The following is a 21193-nucleotide window of genomic DNA, read 5'->3' on the forward strand; positions in this document are numbered from 1 at the left end:
GCCCACTTTACGCAGTTCGTGCCGTGCGGGGGCTGAGAAAAAAGGGGGGTCCCAAAACGCATTTTCCCCATGCATTTTTCCATAGGGACCTTTAGTGCAAGGTACAGCCCGAACGGCTGAGCAGAATTACTTGAAATTTGGCAGAGAGGTAGTCCTCAGGTCAGGAAGGTGCCTTTTGCAGGTCTGGTGTCAATCTGTTCAGTAGTTCCTGATAAAATCAAAAGTAAAATCATATATGTGGGCGGAGCCTAACCACACATCTCATCCTGAGATCTGATTGGCTGTCAGCACTTTATCCAAGAAGTGTTGGCAGCCATCTTGGGACCAATATACATGATAGCACCTCATTATAAAGCATTGCAGTTAATAGAAGGTTTTAAGACTTTAGTTACATTATAAATCATTTGTTGATGGTACCATACTCATTTTAGAAATTGTGGTATGTTCTAAGGTGATTTCACCATGTGAAAAAGCCTTCTGCTGGGATATCATGATTGAGAGAAAAATATTTTCTCATGCTTTTCCCACAGAGGTTTGGAAGGTGATCTATAAGATAAACTGAGAGCTTATTTTCTGTAAATTCACATTATCTTTCTCAGTCATGTGAGAATGAAGTCTGACATTCTCAGTAAAACATGTACATCCAACAAGGGCAGAGACTGTCAGTTGATTCCTTTGTGTTCTACTGCAGCTTCCCAGAGTGTTCCAAAGAACTACTAGAGCGCTAACAGTCCTACTTATGATAAACGTATGGCACACCTGAAGCCATCTTGCTTGGATTAAAGTGGTAACTCTTAAAACATTTAATTTAAAAAAGAACAAAATTAGGGGGTTTATTTTTCCATAAAAAGTATGATTAGTGCTGCAGAAAGGAAAAATTAGGGCACATTTTGAGTGACTTCTCAAATCCTCTTCTATTTCATTAAAAAATTCGGACATGCAGACTGAAACATGCACATTCAATACCAGCAGCAGTTTTCCCTGGTGAGCAGTAGCTTTACTACAGTGATCTAATGAGCAAAAAGAGTGCTAACATTCAGAATTTATGGCAAATGTGTGACATATCTGAATACCTTCATGATGGAATCAAAGTAAAAAACTGAAAGCATTTCCTACTGAGGAGACTGCAGTACATGAGGAAATTAGGAAACTTCATAACAAATCTCCCAAGATGGCCACCGAAGACAAAAGAGCCCAAATGTAGCCCAAAATCACCCAGATGTAGCCCAAATATAGCCCAATGACAGAAGTGTGCAAAACACTTATTATTTTGTGTTTTTGCAGTGTTATATAGTGCAGACTTGTCAGGTATTGGAGTGCTTTACATGAGCATTGGTTACATCACACAAGAACAAATTCATTTTGGTTGTAGACATGGGGAGACAAATCACAGAATGTCGAGCTGAAGCAGAAACTCCAACCTGGTTCCCCAGTTGCAAAGTCTGCAGTTCTGGAAGTAACACCACATCCTCTCCCCTAAGTGCAACATTTAATCAAGTGGTCAACTGGATAAAAAAAACATAAAGATAACAAATAATTTAAAAGTGCTTTGTCGCTATTTGAAAACTCAGAAAATATGTCCTTATTTTAGTCTTTTAGAGCACTAACCATAATTTTGATGCCAATAAGACCCTCTCATATATGTAATTTCTAAAGGAAATGCTCTAGGTATTACAGTTTTGATTATATCAAGATGACGTCAGGCGTTCCACACTTTTGTTATAAATATAGAATGTTAGCAATCTAGTTGTTCATTAGGATACTGTTGAGAGGCAGAGGCCAGGGGCACGGACTCTGAAAATTGAAGGCAGGTAAGTGGGTGCAAAGGCAACAATTTAACCACACTGAGCAGGCAGGAAGGGCCGTGGAAGCACAACAGACTATAGAGGGCAGTGGAAAGGGGGCAGGGGCAACAAACCAACAATACAGGACTTGCAAGAGAGGCTGTGGCAATGTAATAGACCATTGTGGGCAGAAGGAAGAGGCAATGGTAGTACAACCATACATGCCAACAGACCCGATTCAGTCAGGTAAAGTCCAATGTTTTTAAGCTCAAATGGGCTTTATTTGATCTGTCACCTGTCTACAATCTCCTCTTTTTCAATGCAACTCAAAGGGGAAAATCAATACCCCAGTTTTTTTTTCAAAATCTCCCTCTTACCAAGTTCAAAATGTTCGCAAGTATGGTACATTGGATCATGGAGAAAATGGGGTAGGGACATGGACTTGGATAACAGAGGACAGGAGGGACATGGAGAGGTGCACCAAACGGACCCTGCAGGGCAGGCATCAGGGTTTGCAGCAGCACAATACACCACACAGGGCATGCGGGACGGGAGTGCAGCACAACAATCCATAGAAAGCAAGAGGGAGGGGACAGGACCATGCACATGGACAACAGAGAACCGAGGGGCAAGAGGCAATGGTAGCTAGCTGACCATAATGGACAGACAGGAGAGAAAGCTGCAGCATAACAGACCATAAACGGCAGGAGGGACAGATCAGGGGCATTACAATGGAACAGACAAGCCAGGAGGGAGGGAGTAGGGGTCTGCACATGTAAACAGAGGGCTGGGGGCAAGGGGGCAGGGCAGGAGCAGCAAGATAGACATGGAGGTCAGGCAGGATGGGCACTAGAAGCAAGACACACCATGAAGAGCAACACTGAGACTGTGATGGCATACACACAGACCATGGAAGGAAGGTGGGAGGGGGTCAGGGGCAGCTAACTGACCACACAGGGAAGGTGGGAGGGGCCATGGCAGCACAGAAGACCATGCATGGCAAGTGGGAGGGTTAGTGTCAGCACAATGGCTATGATTGGCAAGAAGGAGGGTGCAGGGGCATGCACAAAGGACGATGGAGGATAGAAGGGAGGGTCAGGACCTGTGCACAGACAAAGTTCAGGGGAAGGGGCCTCACAACAGACCGCACGGGCAGGCAGGAGGAGCAGTTGCAGCACAACAGACCAGGGAGGGCAGAAGGGTGTGGCAGTACAATGGACCATGTAGGACAGGAGGAAGAGGATAGGGGCATGGCATGTGGACAGGCAGGGTGGAGGTGGCAGGGACAGGTTACAGTCATCTGACAATGCTAGGCAGGTGGGAGGGGAGTGGCAGCTCAACAGAACACTCAGAGTAGATAGGAGTGGCAGCTCCATGGAACATGGTGGTCAAAAAGGATGGAGCAGGGGCATGCACAAAGACATCGGAGGGCAGGGGGAAGGAGAATAGGGGCAGCAAGCTAAGCACAGAGTTTAAGCAGGAGGTCAATGATGGGGCATAGAATTGGGCAATGGAGGGCAGGAGGAGTGGACTGGTACATCATACTAAATTGAGGGCAGTGGCAGCACATCAGACCATGCATGGCAGGAGGGAGGAGGCTAGTCCATGGATTCACACAACAGAGGATAGGGAGGAGGGGGATGGGGCAGCAAGCTAACTGTTCAGAGAAGGCGGGTATTAGGAACTTTATTGTTTTTAAAACGTGTGTCTGTGCGAACTACTTAAAATATGAACAAGTATGCAGCATAATCTCACTTTTATTCAGGAAGAAGAGGACGTTTGTGACTGTGACTCCGGGCTCACTTGGCAGAAACACCCCCTGACCCTCCACGCCCTATCGCAAAATGTAATGTCCGTGAAAAGGGTAGGTGAACACAGTGTTGTATAGAACATAGTCCTGAGAGCACGATTGAAAATGAAAACTAGATATAGTGTATGGTATAAACTATGCACCAAAAAGTGTGATATAAGATGAACCGGGCATGAAATGTAATATGCAATACATTGTGCGCAATGACAGATTCATTGGAGAGCGCCAGATAGCACAGGCACTAGCGCGTGCTATGCGATATGCGCCTTGGAGTGTAATATGCACAGGGCAGTGTTGTGTAACCTAACTAGTCTCTAAAGTTGTAATATAAAATATGTGCTGGGGAGTGTAACGTTGCATATGCACTGTGACAAAGATATGGATGCCAGATTGTAATATGTATGGCATAGCACTGTGCGTTATAACATAGGCATCGAGGAAGGCACGTTAGATGGGGCAATATAACCCGTACGAAGACAAGTGTGACATGACATATTCACGGGGTGGTGTTACAGTGCACATGGGCTAGAGAGTGTCATAGCATATGCACTAGCTAGTGGAATACATCACAGAGGTGTGTGGCACTCGGCAGGCAATGGTGGGTGTAACACAGCATTGGGCTCTAACCGGAGCGCGCTGTGACTCTCAAGTGATGTTCGTCCCCTTTCCGGAGAGTAAAATAAAAAGTATTACACATTCGGCAGTGGATGTGTGTTTTATTAACCGTGAGGGGGGTTTCTTGCATAGTTTTGGTCGAATCCCCTTTGAATGGCTTGGTGTGCATGTGTATTCAATGTGCCCATCAATAGCTACCCATGTTTGTATAAATAAACGACAAGGGTGTCTACCGGGATTAGGCACGGTAGGGCATCAGAGATGTCAGAGCTTCACTAGTGGTGTAAATACATTCCACTTGGATTCATTGTATGCATAGTCGCCTTTTAATGAACATCACGCAAATCGTCATGGTGATAGGTACGTACGGTTTGTCCAGCATGTCCTAGGTGTGTCTATAAATATATATTTTTTTAAAAATAATAAAAAACAGTGGCCGGCCCTGGGGATTGGGGTCAAAAAAATATAATTAGGAGACAGGCCCTGGGGGATGGGGTCATCATGGCCAATAAATTAGAATAAGAAGGGGAACCACACAGCCCCCCTTCTTAAAAAATTTAAATAAAAGACTGGCATCGTGCCGGAGGCCACGCCCTCTTCTTGCAGCACTCTGCAAACGCACCCCCTGGCGAGTTGTAAGTTGGGGAATAAATTCCTCTTCATTACTGAGGGTCCCTGAGGGCCAACTAGCCCAACAGGCATCTCCAGTATGCGCCAGGGAGCTGCGCTGCAGACAGGTGTTCTGAGGCCAAGCCCCTTTTTACACCTCTCTGCAACGCAGCTCTGTGGCGCTTACTGGAGGTACCTAGTGGTCTAGTTTGACCCTAGGGACCCTTAGGATTCAAGGGGACTTAATCTCTCAACTTAGAACAGCCACAGGACGCGTTTACACAGTGGTGAAGGGAGGGGACGGGGCCTGAGGTGAAGTGTGCAAACACGCACTATGGCAAGTTTTAAATTGGGGATATAATTTCCCTTCAATACTGAGGGCCCCTGGGGGCTAACTAGCCCACCAAGTGCTTCCAGTAAGCGCCACTGAGCTGCATTGCAGAGAGGTGGTCCAGGCCGTGCCACTTTTTACAACTCTCTGCAACGCAGCTCTGTGGCACTTACTGGAGGTACCTAGTGGGCTAGTTGGACCCTAGGGACCCTCAGGATTCAAATGAACTTAATCTCCCAACTAAAAATGGACACAGGGCGTGTTTACACAGTGGTGAAGGGAGGGGACGGGGCCTGAGTTAACATGTGCAAAAACGCCCTGCGGCCTGTTTTAAGAGGTAGTTTTAATCCCCCTGCCCTATTATATACTAGGGGCTTACAGAGGAGGTCATGCTAATCACAGGGGGACCCCAACGCATAATGTTCCCTAGTGTATGTAGGTGTTTTCACTGTATTCTAAGTGTCTTTTAACATAGCACTGGCTCTAGGACTGGTTAGTCAGACTCAGTTACCACCAGTATCCGTCTGAAAAAGTTGAGGGTACAGGATGATTTTGCAACAAGGATTCTTTCTGCTCTTCTTTTTGTTCTTTCTGCACGTTATCCTTCTTCCTGCACTTTTCTTCGTCTTTGAGGACTTCTGTTGCTTCTTTCTGCACTTCTTTTTTTTCTTTCTGTGCATTTTTTCTTCTTTCTTCACATGTCCTATCTCTGTAGGCATAGTTAAAAATTAGCATTTAAAAAACCTTTGAAATTCACAGAAAAAACCATAGGTTTCAGGCACGTTATAGTTAGGAATTAGCATTTAAAAACCTCAGAAATTCACTGAAAAAACCATAGGTTTCAGGGAGTTATAGTTAGCTGGACTTTTCACTTGTACAAAACCATTGAAATTCCCCCGTTATAGTTAGTTCAGCTAACTTTAACTCGCGCGCCCACAATGCACTGCTGATGACGTCACATATTACATCACTCATGACATGGTCAGTGACATCACTGATGACATCTCAAATGACATCACTGATGACATCACTGATTACATCAGCCAGTGAATGTCTGTTTTTCTGAAAATTAAATGTTTATATATGTATATCTCAAGGTCGATGGAAGAATAAATGGGTATATAAGTGTCTAAATGGATGATTTGTTTTTGAAAAATTGATTGTGTAACTGACTGATTAAGCGTATCATAGTGAATACATGGCTTAGTGAGTAATGTTTAAATATGTAAATATCTGTATCAGTCTCTCACTTTGTGTATAAGTGGCTGCATGGGTTGGTGAGTAGCTACATGGGTGTCTATATAGGTTATTAGTTGTTTTTTTGAATATCAGTCTGAGTGTCTGCATGGTTCGGTGGGGGTATTACGTAGTGCATAGGTGCATGAATGAGTGACTCACTCTTTGTATGTGTTGAAGACAGCATGTGTGCAGGACTGTATGGGTGGATGAGTGTGTGTAGGGGTGTGTTAGTGAGTGAATGACTGTCTCAATAGTGTCTTTATGAGTAACTACATATGTTTTAAACTAGTATATGTGACTATTGGTGTACATAAGTGAGTATATGTGAGAGTGAGAGATTGAAAGAGTTCCTGTATGAATAAGTATGTGTTTCTATAAGTGATTGTTTAAAAGACTAAGTATGTGTAAGTTTCAGTAGAAGTAAGTGTGGTGGTGTGTGTATAACTGTATATGCAAGTAAATGTATGTTTGATCCTTTATTGGCATGAGTGACTATGTGTGTGAGTAACTCTATGGATGAGTGGCATTGTGTAACAGGATGTGTAAGTGTATGAGTACATATGATGAGTGAATACATGTATGAGTTACTGTATAGGACTGTTGGTAAATGAGTGGATGTGTATGTGGATCTTAGAATTACTGAAGAGGTTGTTGTAACTGGTATTGGTATGGCCATTGTTTTGGAAATTTTAGTCTCTATTTTTGAATGTGTGTATCAAAGGTTATATTAGGGTGAGAGGAGGTCTGCCACTCTATCACAAGGATGATGTCATCAGTGATGTCATCAGTGATGTCATTTGAGATGTCATGAGTGATGTCACTGACCATGTCATGAGTGATGTAATATGTGACGTCATCAGCAGTGCATTGCGGGCGCGCGAGTTATAGTTAGCTGAACTAACTATAACGGGGGAATTTCAATGGTTTTGTACAAGTGAAAAGTCCAGCTAACTATAACACCCCTGAAACCTATGGTTTTTTCAGTGAATTTCTGAGGTTTTTTAAATGCTAATTCCTAACTATAACGTGCCTGAAACCTACGGATTTTCTGTGAATTTCAAAGGTTTTTTTAAATGCTAATTTCTAACTGTGCCTACAGAGATAGGACATGTGAAGAAAGAAGAAAAAATGCACAGAAAGAAAAAAAAGAAGTGCAGAAAGAAGCAACAGAAGTCCTCAAAGACGAAGAAAAGTGCAGGAAGAAGGATAACGTGCAGAAAGAACAAAAAGAAGAGCAGAAAGAAGCCTTGTTGCAAAATCATCCTGTACCCTCAACTTTTTCAGACGGATACTGGTGGTAACTGAGTCTGACTAACCAGTCCTAGAGCCAGAGCTATGTTAAAAGACACTTAGAATACAGTGAAAACACCTACATACACTATGGAACATTATGCGTTGGGGCCCCACTGTGATTAGCATGACATCCTCTGTAAGCCCCTAGTATATAATGGGGCAGGGGGATTAAAACTACCTCTTAAAACAGGCCACAGGACGTTTTTGCACACGTTAACTCAGGCCCCATCCCCTCCCTTCACCACTGTGTAAACACGCCCTGTGTCCGTTTTTAGTTGGGAGATTAAGTTCATTTGAATCCTGAGGGTCCCTAGGGTCCAACTAGCCCACTAGGTACCTCCAGTAAGCGCCACAGAGCTGCGTTGCAGAGAGGTGTAAAAAGTGGCACAGCCTGGACCACCTCTCTGCAATGCAGCTCAGTGGCACTTACTGGAAGCACTTGGGGGGCTAGTTAGCCCCCAGGGGCCCTCAGTATTGAAGGGAAATTATATCCCCAATTTAAAACGTGCCATAGTGCGTGTTTGCACACGTCACCTCAGGCCCCGTCCCCTCCCTTCACCACTGTGTAAACGCGCCCTGTGGCTGTTCTAAGTTGAAAGATTAAGTCACCTTGAATCCTAAGGGTCCCCAGGGTCAAACTAGACCACTAGGTACCTCCAGTAAGCGCCACAGAGCTGCGTTGCAGAGAGGTGTAAAAAGGGGCTTGGCCTCAGAACACCTGTCTGCAGCGCAGCTCCCTGGCGCATACTGGAGATGCCTGTTGGGCTAGTTGGCCCTCAGGGACCCTCAGTATTGAAGAGGAATTAATTCCCCAACTTACAACTCGCCAGGGGGCGTGTTTGCAGAGTGCTGCAAGGAGGGGGCGTGGCCTCCGGCACGATGCCAGTCTTTTATTTATTTTAATTTTTTAAGAAGGGGGCTGTGTGGTTCCCCTTCTTATTATAATTTATTGGCCCTGATGACCCCATCCCCCAGGGCCTGTCTCCTAATCATATTTTTTTGACCCCAATCCCCAGGGCCGGCCACTGTTTTTTTATATTTTTAAAAAATATATATTTATAGACACACCTAGGACATGCTGGACAAACCGTACGTACCCATCACCATGACGATTTGCGTGATATTGATTAAAAGGCGACTACGCATACAATGAATCCACGTGGAATGTATTTACACCACTAGTGAAGCTCTGACATGTCTGATGCCCTACCGTGCCTAATCCCGGTAGACACCCTTGTCGTTTATTTATACAAACATGGGTAGCTATTGACGGGCACATTTAATACACATGCACACCAAGCCATTCAAAGGGGATTCGACAAGAATTCGACAAACTATGCAAGAAACCCCCCTCACGGTTAATAAAAAACACATCCACTGCCGGATGTGTAATACTTTTTATTTTACTCTCTGGAAAGGGGACGAACATCACTTGAGTCACAGCGCGCTCCTGGCAGAGCCCAATGCTGTGTTACACCCACCATTGCCTGCCGAGTGCCACACATCTCTGTTGTATTCCACCAGCTAGTGCATATGCTATGACACTCTCTAGCCCATATGCACTGTAACACCACCCCATGAATATGTCATGCCACACTTGTCTTAGCACGGGTTATATTGCCCCATCTAACGTGCCTTCCTCGATGCCTATGTTATAACGCACAGTGCTATGCCATACATATTACAATCTGGGATCCATATCTTTGTCACAGTGCATATGCAACGTTACACTCCCCAGCACATATTTTATATTACAACTTTAGAGACTAGTAAGTAAGTAGTTCGCACAGACACACGTTTTAAAAACAATAAAGTTCCTAATAGCCACCTTCTATGAACTGTTAGCTTGCTGCCCCATCCCCCTCCTCCCTATCCTCTGTTGTGTGAATCCATGGACTAGCCGCCTCCCTCCTGCCATGCATGGTCTGATGTGCTGCCACTGCCCTCAATTTAGTATGATGTACCAGTCCCCTCCTCCTGCCCTCCATTGCCCAATTCTATGCCCCATCATTGACCTCCTGCTTAAACTCTGTGCTTAGCTTGCTGCCCCTATTCTCCTTCCCCCTGCCCTCCGATGTCTTTGTGCATGCCCCTGCTCCATCCTTTTTGCCCACCATGTTCCATGGACCTGCCACTCCTATCTACTCTGAGGGTTCTGTTGAGCTGCCACTCCCCTCCCACCTGCCTAGCATTGTCAGATGACTGTAACCTGTCCCTGCCACCTCCACCCTGCCTGTCCACATGCCATGCCCCTATCCTCTTCCTCCTGTCCTACATGGTCCATTGAACTGCCACACCCTTCTGCCCTCCCTGGTCTGTTGTGCTGCAACTGCTCCTCCTGCCTGCCCCATGCGGTCTGTTGTGAGGCTCCTTCCCCTGAACTTTCTTGTCTGTGTACAGGTCCTGACCCTCCCTTCTATCCTCCATCGTCCTTTGTGCATGCCCTTGCACTCTCCTTCTTGCCCATCATAGCCATTGTGCTGCCACTAACCCTCCCACTTGCCATGCATGGTCTTCTGTGTTGCCATGGCCCCTCGGACCTTCCCTGTGTGGTCAGTTAGCTGCCCCTGACCCCCTCCCACCTTCCCTCCATGGTCTGTGTGTATGCCATCACAGTCTCAGTGTTGCTCTTCATGGTGTGTCTTGCTTCTAGTGCTCATCCTGCCTGACCTCCGTGGCTATCTTGCTGCTCCTGCCCTGCCCCCTTGTTCCCAGCCCTCTGTTTACATGTGCAGACCCCTACTCTCTCCCTCCTGGCTTGTCTGTTCCATTGTAATGCCCCTGATCCGTCCCTCCTGCCCTTTATGGTCTGTTATGCTGCAGCTTTCTCTCCTGTCTGTCCATTATGGTCAGCTAGCTACCATTGCCTCTTGCCCCTCTGTTCTTTGTTGTCCATGTGCATGGTCCTGTCCCCTCCCTCTTGCTTTCTATGGATTGTTGTGCTGCACTCCCGTCCCGCATGCCCTGTGTGGTGTATTGTGCTGCTGCAAACCCTGATGCCTGCCCTGCAGGGTCAGTTTGGTGCACCTCTCCATGTCCCTCCTGTCCTCTGTTATCCAAGTCCATGTCCCTACCTCATTTCCTTCCATGATCCAATGTACCATACTTGCAAACATTTTGAACTTCGTGAGAGGGAGATTTTGAAAAAAAACTGGGGTATTGATTTTCCCCTTTGAGTTACATTGAAAAAGAGGAGATTGTAGACAGGAGACAGATCAAACAAAGCCCATTTGAGCTTAAAAACATTGGACGTTTCCTGGCTGAATCGGGTCTGTTGGCATGTATGGTTGTACTACCATTGCCTCTTCCTTCTGCCCACAATGGTCTATTACATTGCCACTGCCTCTTGCAAGTCCTGTATTGTTGGTTTGTTGCCCCTGCCCCCCTTTCCACTGCCCTCCAGAGTCTGTTGTGCTGCCACGGCCCTTCCTGCCTGCTCAGTGTGGTTAAATTGTTGCCTTTGCACCCTCCTACCTGCCTTCAATTTTCAGAGTCCATGCCCCTGGCCTCTGCCTCTCAACAGTATCCTAATGAACAACTAGATTGCTAACATTCTATATTTATTACAAAAGTGTGGAATGGACGTCATCTTGATGTAATCAAAACTGTAATACCTACAGCATTTCCTTTAGAAAGTACATATATGAGAGGGTCTTATTGGCATCAAAATTATGGTTAGTGCTCTAAAAGACTAAAATAAGGAGATATTTTCTGAGTTTTCAAATAGCGACAAAGCACTTTTAAATTACTTGTTATCTTTGTTTTTTTTTATCCAGTTGATTACTTGATTAAATGTTGCACTTAGGGGAGAGGATGTGGTGTTACTTCCAGAACTGCAGACTTTGCAACTGGGGAACCAGGTTGGAGTTTCTGCTTCAGCTCGACATTCTGTGATTCTGGTCAAATCACTTAGTCTCCCCATGTCTACAACCAAAATGAATTTGTTCTTGTGTGATGTAACCAATGCTCATGTAAAGCACTCCAATACCTGACAAGTCTGCACTATATAACACTGCAAAAACACAAAATAATAAGTGTTTGGCACATTTCTGTCATTGGGCTATATTTGGGCTACATCTGGGTGATATTTGGGCTACGTTTTGGCTCTTTTGTCTCTGGTGGCCATCTTGGGAGACTTATTTGTTATGAAGTTTCCTAATTTCCTCATTTACTGCAGTCTCCTCAGTAGGAAATACTTTCAGTTTTTTACTTTGATTCCATCAAGAAGGCATTCAGATGTGTCACACATTTGCCATAAATTCAGAATGTTGGCACTCTTTTTGCTCATTAGATCACTGTAGTAAAGCTACTGCTCACCAGGGAAGACTGCTGCTGGTATTGAAAATGCATGTTTCAGTCTGCATGTCAGAATTTTTTTATGAAATAGAAGAGGATTTCAGAAGTCAAAATGTGCCCTAGTTTTTCTTTCTGCAGCACTAATCCTACTTGTTATGGAAAAATGAACCCCCTCATTTTGTTCTTTTTTAAATTAAATGTTTTAAGAGTTACCACTTTAATCCAAGCAAGATGGCTTCAGGTGTGCCATACGTTTATCATAAGTAGGACTGTTAGCGCTCTAGTTGTTCTTTGGAACACTCTGGGAAGCTGCAGTAGAACACAAAGGAATCAACTGACAGTCTCTGCCCTTGTTGGATGTACATGTTTTACTGAGAATGTCAGACTTCATTCTCACATGACTGAGAAAGATAATGTGAATTTACAGAAAATAAGCTCTCAGTTTAGCTTATAGATCACCTTCCAAACCTCTGTGGGAAAAGCATGAGAAAATATTTTTCTCTCAATCATGATATCCCAGCAGAAGGCTTTTTTACATGGTGAAATCACCTTAGAACATACCACAATTTCTAAAATGAGTATGGTACCATCAACAAATGATTTATAATGTAACTAAAGTCTTAAAACCTTCTATTAACTGCAATGCTTTTTAATGAGGTGCTATCATGTATATTGGTCCCAAGATGGCTGCCAACACTTCTTGGATGAAGTGCTGACAGCCAATCAGATCTCACGATGAGATGTGTGGTTAGGCTCCGCCCAGATATGTGAATTTACTTTTGATTTTCTCTGGAACTACTGAACGGATTTACACCATTTAAGCAAAAGGCATGACTCTGAACCAAGGTCTACTTTTCTGCCAAATTTGGTGTAATTCCGTTCAGCAGTTCGGACTGTAGCTGTGGCTAAAGGTCCTATGGGAAATTGCATGGGGAAAATACGTTTAGGGACCTCCTTTTTTTTTTTTTTTTTTTTTTTTTTTTTTTTTTACACTAATCATCCCGAGACTTTCAGGACAGGAGCGGACCGGAGCTGGCCAAAAGTTTTGAAAAATTCGCGAAGATTCGTCAACGGGTGCCAAAGTTATTCCAAATAGAATGTTGCGGATTTCCTATGGAAAATAGGTCCTAACTATAACTACCTACTGGCGACCACCAGTAGGGGAGATATAGATATATTATGGTTAGGAACACCTCACCGATTGAATTAGCATCATCCTTGCCAACTCGAGCTGGGGAAGCCCTTCAACAGCCCAGGAAGGAGTTCAATTGGGACTCAAGTGCCGTCACCTCCACAGCAATACGTCTATTCTGTGGTGAACTTCCATCTGGCCCTCGAAGGTTCCCTGCTTAAATACCATTACTAAACGTGAGGCTAAGCTTCTAGAAAAAATTGCCCCCTTCTTATTAAAAAAAACCGAGCTGGCTGTACCAGACGGAGGCTGGCCCAGCTCCCGTATTTTGACTCTGAGGCAGTTTTACATTCTCACATCTTCCAGCCTCTATCTTGACGATGCTCCCACAAGGCTTTCCTGAGTACATTAAACAAAAGCAATCACTCAGGAAAACAGAATGACTTTGAATGTGAATAACCCAAACCATTTACTGCAGTTTTTGAGCGTCCACAGCAGTGCTTGAAAGGCAAAGCCAGGGCAAAGGATGACATGACGTGATGCAAAGCCAATAGAAAGCACTTTCTCATAACCCAAACAACTTGCAAGCACTGTTGTGCACACACACAAGCTGAAGCAAGGTAAAGTCAGAAAACAAGATGACATCAGGCCATGTCAAAGCCAATTGTAAGAGCTCATAATTCTCACCAATGTACAACACAATGCACGTGTGCACCACTGCTCACAACACTGCACTTTGAAACAAAAAAGTACATTCCACACCTCTCACGCTTTCAAATCACGTCCCACACCTTCTATTCTTGGCAAGACTATTCTACTCCATGACAGCTCCCACTGAAAGACAGCAAGATTACAAGAGAGAAGAGCAGCAGGCATATGCAGGACCGTCTCATATATCCAGGCTAGGGTAAAATAACACACTAAAGTCAATTAAAATGATGGTAGTCAAATGTCCTCATAGGGTGCCAAACCACAATAGCGCCTCTTTCACTACATTGGATGACGGATATTGATCATATCACAACATAGTTATACATGTATCTTAGTCAATGTTCCCAATCTTGGGTATAACCGTATTGTACAGAAATAAGATCATTCAATCCTCCGTAATCTTGGAGTAAGATGCATTTCACATTTCCCAACATATCCATATTCAAACGTTCAGATCAGACAATTCAAACTCCAAGATAATATCGCAGTTCCCAGTCTATATTCAGACTGTGTACTACAGCCTGAAGGCGCCTGATCCAAGTCGCCTCTTGTCATCAAAGCCTAAATTCCCTATTAAAACCCCTGTCAGCAGGCGGGAATATTTCCAATCCATGAAAATGAAAGGACCTGTGTCGGTCCTGTTTGTCTCAGGAAAGTGCATGAACCACAAAGGGATAAATCGGATCCCCCCGTTTGACTGCTCTAAAGTGTTCCTGTGTCCTTGCTCTCCATGTTCTAATGGTACTCCCAACACCCTGTTGCATTTGCATATCAGTACATAAACTACACCTGTGAAAAAAATAGAATGACAGCCAGTGCGCTATAGTATGTTAATTGCAAAAAGAAGAAATGAATCATAAATCGGGCTAGAACATGGGCAATATGAAAGCAAAATAGGAAAAAGGTATCCACCTCGGAGACACCTGAAGATATCAACAGAATACCCTCCTAAGAGTAAATCAACTGTTACAACAGTGTTTCGCCTTAAATTTCCGTCTCGCGCACCCTTTTAAACTACTTTCTTTTCACTTGTGGAAAAATCATGAGGTATAGTCACCACTAAGAAGTAATGTTTCATGTTGTAAAAAAATCAAATTATAGGATTATGTCCGTTAAGTAAAACGATTATGCAATATGCTCTTAAGAACGTGTACTATGTTTTGGTTTCGATGGGATTGTGTCTGTTCACAAGCATATTCCCTATATAAGTTACGAAATCGTAAGTGTCGTGTATTAAAATACCCATTCACTCAAAAGATACAATATTGATGAAGTATGTCCGTCAATATGTATGATGGAGTAAATCGACTCTTATGACGTATTTCGCCTTATCTTTCCATCTCGCACTTTCTCACCCTTTAAACTACTTATTTTCACTTGTGGGAAAATCACGAGGTATAGCCAACACTAAAAAGTACTGTTTCGTGTTGAAAAAATTAAAATAAAAATCTAATTCTAGTATTATGGCCATTACGTAAAATGATTATCAAACAAGGATTCTGAATCTTGATGGTCCTTTTCACGAATTGAGATTTATTGATCATAGTTGGATCTTCTCTAATATTGCCCATTACAAGATGGCCATGATTTTCCTCATTACACAATTGGCGAGCATATTAGCTCGTGCTCCAATAAGAGATCTAATCAGGTCATGTATAAACTAATATTACATGAAGAATTTTAAACCCTTTTGACTGTTCTTCTATTCAGAGATATTTGACTGATGTGTATCTTGCATTACAAGAAGGCTGTGACATTTGTTAAAGAAAATGATGCGCGCATGAGCCCGTGCCGGTATAAATAAGATAACCAATATGACGCTCATGCTGAATGTCTCAGACCCGAAACACGCTGGGAACGCTAACCTTTACATGGCCCGTGCCTCCCCTCGCGCTTCCACTCATTCAGCCCCTCACACTACCGCTCATTCAGCCCCTAGCTCTCCCGCCCCTAGCGCACCTGCAGCTCCTAGCTCGCTATAACCTGCTTGTTTCTCAAGAATACTTTTGGCAGTGCCCCTTTATAGGGTCTTATTGCACATGCTGCATTTGACCAACTTTGCAACCAATTTAGATTACCCAGAATGAATTGTAAAGAAATCCCAGACAGTGCTTTGCCTTTGAGGTGGGTTCTAATACATCTTCTTTCAGTTCCTCCCACTTTTGCTCCTCTGGTTGCTGTGGCGCCTCCTGCTGGTCCTGCCTCCAGTTGATATTTTGGGTAACATAAAAAAATTCCTAAGAGTTCTGCACTAGTAGTATAGGACCGCTTTATAGAATGACCCAGATATCAAGTGAAAAATTCAAGAAGAGAGAAATGTGTGGGAACTTCCTTCGAAGATTTATGAAAATGGTCTTCTCCAATCACGTCTTTGTTATAGTCACATGACCTTTGCGAAAACGGGCATTGTCTCAAAGATGTGCAATACAATTTAAGTGTGCTTTACATTAAGAATTTTTATAAAAATAGAAGTTTAAACACTATTAGTAAACAGCTGTTGTCAAACAGTAATTGCAATATGTTTATTTGTGTTTTAAATTTTTTTCAAAAACACGCTATTTTCAACTTTTTCATGAAACTGGAACGTACATGCTGCGATAATTCGTGACAAATTTGCAACAAATAAAACATTTTTTTTTTATTGTTACTACCTCACTGCAACAAGGTGAGACAGAGAAACACGTAAAGAGGTTGCCTATTACACAACTGTAGTATACAACATACTCTAGGCATGTACACAATGGGAAAGCATTTACTAATTTGCCAGTAGAAAGTACTGTAGTTGGGTAGATATCTTTTAGGCAAAACTGTATACCTGCCTTGAAAGAAATGAGGTTCCATTATGGCCCTGATTCTTATTTCAGATCAATAAAACCTCAACGGGAAGTACTTACCAGTATAAACTTAGCTGCCAGCCCAGGTGAATCTCCACTTGAGTAAAATGAATATGATCTGAACATCTTGGCATTGGCGGATGCAAAGCAAATATGTTTCCACCAATGTTCTACTTTGAACAATTATCTGAAATCCTCAATAGAAGTGAATCAATTGTTTATCTATTGGAGCACAATTTGAACTTGTGTGACTGCTCATCACCAGGCTATGTCAATAAACAAAACACTCGTCTGCATGGTTCTTCCTTTTTAAATGCCTCCAGCATGCAAATGCCAAAAATCCATTCTACCTCTCAAATGCATTCACTCGCAGACCCCTACAGCCACTCACACACACCTACCCACAGCAGCACTCGCTCAACCACTCACAGGAATACATAGGCACTGACAACCAATCACAGACCCACACAGCCACTTACACACCTACTCACAGACCCATTGAAACACAAACTCACACACTCGCTCACAAAGGATACAGTTGGGGAAATCAAATTTAAAAACCTTAGAAATTCACTGAAAAACAAAAGTTAAAGGGATGTTATAGCTATGCCTAGATTTCACTCATACAAAATCCATAGAAATTCAGCAGTTACAGTTTACTGAGCTAACTATAACTTACGTCCTGCAATGAACTGCTTCTGGCCTTGCATATTACATCACTCATGACCTGGTCAATGACATTACTGATAAACCTCATCCACAGAACCACTCACAAACCCACTCCTGACCCCATACAACTTCTCATACACCCACACAATGACTCTCATATCCATTTACAGACCCATACTGGTACACACACAGCCACTCACTCAAACATAGTCACTCACACAACAATTCACTCACCCATAAAGCCTCTTACCACAGTAACTCACTCAACCATACAAGCACTTGCACAACCACTCAACCACTTACATACCCATTCACATATCCATACAAGCACTCCTACATCCACTTGCTAATGCATACAGCCATTTACAGAGAAACTCCAACACAGCCACTCACTCCAACTCACTTAACCAAACATTCACCCATACAGCAACTTGCACACCCACCCTTGCAGCTGCATCCGAGTCACACACACACCCTTTGGCTCAGCAATACAGCCACTGATTCGCCCATACAGCCACTAACACACCTACTCACCCACACACCACGTATTCACTCACAGCTGCTCCTACCACCACTCACACCCACCCACTTATACACCCATACAGTCACTCAGACACCCAATCTCACACAGATACATAGTCACACAGCCACTTATAATAAATGTTAGAAGTAGTATCACTCATTAGCAGTACACCTAGGACCATAATATAGGTGCAGAATATATTTCGCTGGGCGCACCTTTCAAAGGTGCGCCCAGCGCAATCCATGAAAAATGTCTGCATTATTGTGAATTCACTGCCCCTAGGGTAGCCGCAAACTCGCCCATCGTTGTGAAACATGAAGCGGCTCCTTTAAAGCTGCTCTGGTTTCACAGCGCAGGCAGCAACCTGCTTTCACTTTTAAAGGGGATGTCTGGGGGGAGGTCCATTGGACCACCCCACTCATCCTACCAGGGGGCTGCAATCGAGGGGAGCACTGTCAATGTGCCCCTTGAGAGCATCTTTGCCTCTGCGCCCATGTCTGTAATACAGCGTGGATGCAGAGGCAAACTATTCCCTCATTTGCATGGTGCACGCCATATGCAAATGAGGGAACGCTATCTAAAGATAGTGCTGTCAGTATTATAGAGTTGGCCGCACCAGCGTCTGCGGCCCCATCTATAATACCAAAGTGGCCTTGGGCATGTAAAGCGTGCACAAATACCCAGTGTGACCCCAGGGCCCTTTCATAATATGGCCCCTAGTATATGAATTTAACTTTTGTTGTACCTCAGAGTATATATGTTTAACAATCATAAACAATTACAAAATACTAAGTCACTGGATGATGTCACTAACCATGTCATGAGTGAGGTCATAGCCGTGCATTGCAGGTGCGTAAGTTATAGTTGGCTCCGATAATAAGAACTGCTGAATTTCTATGGTTTTGAAGGAGTGAAATTTGAGCCCCACTATAACGTCCCTGTAAACTTTAATAATTTTTTTTCCAGTGAATGCTATAACTGCATACACACACATTTAAGCTTTTAGGTTAAGGGCTGCGTAGGGGTTTTATGTGTAGGATTGGTTGCGTGTAGGGATGGATAGGGGTAATAGGGTTTTATGTGGGTTTTTTTTGTGGTGGTTAAGGGTATGGGGTGGTAAAGGTATTTTGGGGATCGGGAGGGATGGAAAAAAAGGTTGATGGGGGGGGGGGGGGGGAACTGTGGCGCCCACTTATGTATCTCACACAATTTAACTTTTATACAATTTTGCAATGCACTGCTCAAAGGAAAATTGTTCACCCCACACCTTTAATATATGCAATGGTGTATACCATAACAAAGTCCTTAAGCACCCACAATTATGTGGAGCACAGTTAGCATTATTTCATAATTGCACAGTTCAGTGGTGCCACATTCCTGATCTTTATTGCTGTACTGGAACTGCCCATTGCCCAACTTCATCAATGCGGATATTATCAAATGTATCTCGTAAGAGTAAAGTATTCAAGTCTGGTCGAGACATTCTGAGAGAATAAGTCTTGAACAATTGGAAATTTTGAGTGCAGCGTTTTCTTGTTCTTCAAAATTAAATTGGGCTTTGATCCGGCCCCACGTTTGTACCCGCTGTTGTGTGTGCCAGAATCAATTGTTAGGAAATATATATAGTGGAATACTTATCTTAAAAAATGCTTCCCTTAAATAGTTTCCATGCGTGGTAAAGGCATGCGTGCTATTTGTCAGCTTTGTAATGTCATACAACCATATCATTCTGTAAAGAAGTCCAGTGTGGTGCTCAGTAGGCTTGAAGTAGATTTATTCAGGAGTACACATAAAAAGACCACTAGCTCAGGCAGCAACAAACATCCCAACTCCCAGGTCGAACTCCAGAACAGAACATTCTGTTGTCCAGCAATGACACATGGAATGCAGGGACACAGCCCAGCAACAGGGAAGGAAAGGGAGAAAGGGCAACAGGATGTGGAAGAAAAGGGGAAGGGAAATAAATAAGACCACAACACATCTCCCTCCCGTACAGTTGAACAAGAAGATATAGCAAAGTTACAGAAGCCAAAAATACAACTGCAGTAAGAACAAAAATAATGCAGACAAAGTAATTAAAACCTTTCATAGTCTTGATGCCAAGACGGTCTGAATCTCAACCTCCCGGCAGTTAATGCAAACTGGGGTTTGTTTCACACAATATGACAACTGTAGCTAATTAAATGAAGATACATATGTATGATGCAGCAAATGTAAATATCAAATCGCGATCACCAACTTGTGCAAACAACTGTGATGCAAACGTAAAAACACAATGACTAGAACTGTATAATTAACTCAAAGAAAAACTGTAAATGGTTTGCATCACCGTACACGCACAAATGTGTTGAGTCTTCCAAAACTGATGTGTGCATCACTGTGCACATAGATATCTAATGCCAATTAAAGTGAGTGCATCACTGACATGCTGTAGAGTGAAATTCATCTTGAGATTTTATGAGCGTAATCACCAACCTTAAGTATGAGTAAAGTGTGCGCATCACTGACACGCTGCCGAAATATAACTAGTTTTATTCTCGGTGTGTGCAGCGTGCATGCTCATGTGCGCTTGCCACTGAATTTTCCTCAGTGCGCATGCTCGAAGCTGAAAGAGGGTGTGCGCATCATCGCGCATGCTCTTAAAATAACCAATCAGCAAATGCAGCTTACACAGACTCTGGTTGTAAGGAGGATTGCGAAGGTGTCTGCCGCCGTCCACAGAAGTCGTGGCCACAGCACACAGAAGGCACTGGAACGAGGAGAGAAACCCTTGCGGGCAGAACGGACACCATTTCTCTAGGCAACAGGCTCAGCACAGCGAGATCTTCAGAAGAGGAGTAACGTCATCAGAATTCCATGGTTGCTAGGAGTGAACAACAGAGTCCAGCCAGGCCAGTTAAGGGACGTCACAAGGCCTTTACTCAAGGCAGTGAGTTACCGTTACAGTAGGCCTTGAATTTGAAAAAAACACAACACCAAGGCATGGAGGCATGGAGTAATTTCGCGAATTTTTTTAGGGCAAAACCATGAAAATGCACAGTAAAAATTCAGTTAAGGAACCAGCCCAAGTTTAAATAGTACTTGAATCTCCGTAGTCCAAGGAGATTTTAATCAACATTAATCCAGCGCTGCTGGAAAGAAAAGGGTTCGATGGGGAAGCTGGTGGCCAAGGAATTCCTGTCCCCACGTAGGTACAACTCGTCACCAGTGTAAAGAAGTCCAGCGAGGTGCTCCAGTAGGCTTGAAGTATATTTATTCAGGAGTACACACACAAAAAGACCACCAGCTCAGGCAGCAGCTAACATCCCAACTCCCAGGTCTCACTCCAGAACAGAACATTCTGTTTT

The 21193-nt window shown here is 43.6% G+C and overlaps 1 protein-coding gene across 1 annotated transcript in view; it reads left to right on the forward strand.

Annotated features, from left to right (window-relative positions):
• Positions 1-21193, forward strand: part of LOC146780368 (hydroperoxide isomerase ALOXE3-like) — a 202061-nt gene that overhangs the window by 78699 nt on the left and 102169 nt on the right. The gene's annotated exons all lie outside the window — the stretch shown is intronic.

This window comes from Triturus cristatus, chromosome 12 (genome assembly GCF_964204655.1).
Source record: "Triturus cristatus chromosome 12, aTriCri1.1, whole genome shotgun sequence".
In the NCBI taxonomy this organism is placed as follows: domain Eukaryota; kingdom Metazoa; phylum Chordata; class Amphibia; order Caudata; family Salamandridae; genus Triturus; species Triturus cristatus.